Below are 2,132 nucleotides of genomic sequence, written 5' to 3'. Positions count from 1 at the left end.
GGGGAGCAGGGGAGGGCCGGGACCCCGGGCTGCCCGGGCGGGGAGGGCTGCGCCCAGGCCCGCCTGCCTCGCCCTTGTCCCCGTCGCTCGACTCGCGTGGGAGAAGGACACCTGTGGAAAGCCGCCGGGAACGTCTCTGCCTGATCGGCCCGCGATGACTGAACTTGGGCTGTGGGTCTGCCCAGCGGTGTGGGCACCGGGCGCGGGGGAACAGGTGTCCACCCCGGCCGGGTGCGGGGGCATCGCGGGCGGAGGCGGCGTTCCCGGCCCACGTGCAGGGTTCCTGGCGGCGAGGCCGGCGACGCGTGTCTCTCGGGACGCCGTCGCCGCGAGTGGCGGCCGGAGCGGTTGCCCCGCGGCTTAGTCCTACCCCTGCCATCTGGGCGCCCTCGCGGCCGGCCCTTTGTGCCTCCTAATCCCCGGACGCAGGAAGCCCGCGGGAGGGACTTCGATCTCAGGGCCTTCCTCCGCCCGCGGCGGCTTTGGACACCTTCGCGGGGCGGTGCGGGGACCCAGTCTGTTTCCCACGCTGACGGGTGGGGTGTGCGCCGTGGGACTTGGCGAGAGGTGGAGAATTCTGGCTTGCGAAAGAAAGCGCGCCTTGGTTCCTCCGGCTGGATGCGTCGTGGACACGTTGGACCTTGCCCGTGGGAGAACTGCCTCCAGGGGAGCTGCCGTGTGCCCCTCGGAGGCGCTCGCCCGAGAGCGAAGTGAGCTTTGGGGCGGGGGGCGGGGCTTGGACTCCGCGCCCCTTCCCACGGGGATCCGTGTGTCGCTGCCGGCCGCCTCAACCGGGCTCCAGGGACCCCCTGCAGGTGTTTGTAACTCCAGGTCCTGTCAGGCTGCTGAGGGGATGCAGAGCAGGGAGGGGGAGGGGGAGAACGGGTGTGTCGAGGTGACAAGGAAACCTGGTGGGAAGCGCTAAGCTGGGCCACCAAGGTCAGAAGTGACATTTGAGGAAGACAGTCTGGATCTGTGTAAGCAGAGGCAGGGGAGGGGTCGTGGGAGAGAGAGTTCAACTTCTTTATTTTATGGACAGGGAATGTGGGTTTAGTTTTCTTAAGTGGTCTGCCCACAGTGCTTGCTTGTGGCTGTCAGGACCCAGCTCTTGGGGCTCTGACCGGAGCTCACTCCTTTTCTCTGAAGCTTAAACGGGACCAGTCTCGGTGGGGACCCCTGGACAGGGTTTCCAGGGTCTGGAGTCATGCTGCATTCCTAGTCTTCCTTGAAACAGTGGAGTGTTCCCTTTGGAAGCAGTTTTTTTGAATTTTTAAAAATGTTTATTTGTTTATGCAGACAGGGTCTTGCTATGCTGCCCAGGCTGGCCTTGAACTCCTGACCTCAAGTGATCCTCTTGCTTTGGCCTCCCAAAGTGCTAGGATTACAGGTGTAAGCCACGGTGCCCAGCTAGTAGCAGATTAATATTTTTTTTTTTTTTTTTTTTTTTTTGAGTTGGAGTCTCACTCTGTTGCCCAGACTGGAGTGCAGTGGCTGCAGTCTTGACCCGCTGGGCTCTGGCGATCCTTCCGCCTCAGCCTTCCAAGTACCTGGAACTACAGGTGCACACTACCATGCCCGGCTAGTTTTTGATTTATTGTAGAGATGAGGTCTCACTGCCCAGGCAGGTCTCGTATCCGTGAGCTCAGGCAATCCACTCACCTTAGCCTCCCAAAGGCGCAGGATTACAGGCTGAGCCACCGAGCCCAACTAGATTAATATAATTTTAATTATATTAAAATAACACTTAGCAACTTTTTAGTACACAACAGCTTGAAAAGAAAAATAAAAAATCCCATAGGGCAATCCCCTCGGGTCCCCTCCCACTGTGGAAACTTTTTCTGTCCTCTCAATCCTGCTTTCTCACTTTCTGGAAGAAAAAAAAAGGCCCATAATTCCAGGTGACCTCTGTTTATTTAAAAAAGTAGAAAATATAATAGGAGCCTAAGTGGGAAAAGTGAAACATTTTAGAAAGTATAAAATAGACCTGTCATGATGGCTCACACCTATAATCCCAGCTTTGGGAGGTTGAGGTGGGAGAATCTCCTGAGGCCAGAAGTTCAAGACTAGCCTGGAGAACACAGCAAGATCAAGTCTCTATTAAAAAAAAAAAAAAAAAAAAAGGGGCCGGGCTC

Source organism: Carlito syrichta, unplaced genomic scaffold (assembly GCF_000164805.1).
Source record: "Carlito syrichta isolate Samal-C Ts95f unplaced genomic scaffold, Tarsius_syrichta-2.0.1 Scaffold315826, whole genome shotgun sequence".
NCBI lineage: Eukaryota > Metazoa > Chordata > Mammalia > Primates > Tarsiidae > Carlito > Carlito syrichta.
The sequence above is the reverse complement of the archived record's forward strand: the minus strand, read 5'-3'. Positions refer to the sequence as shown.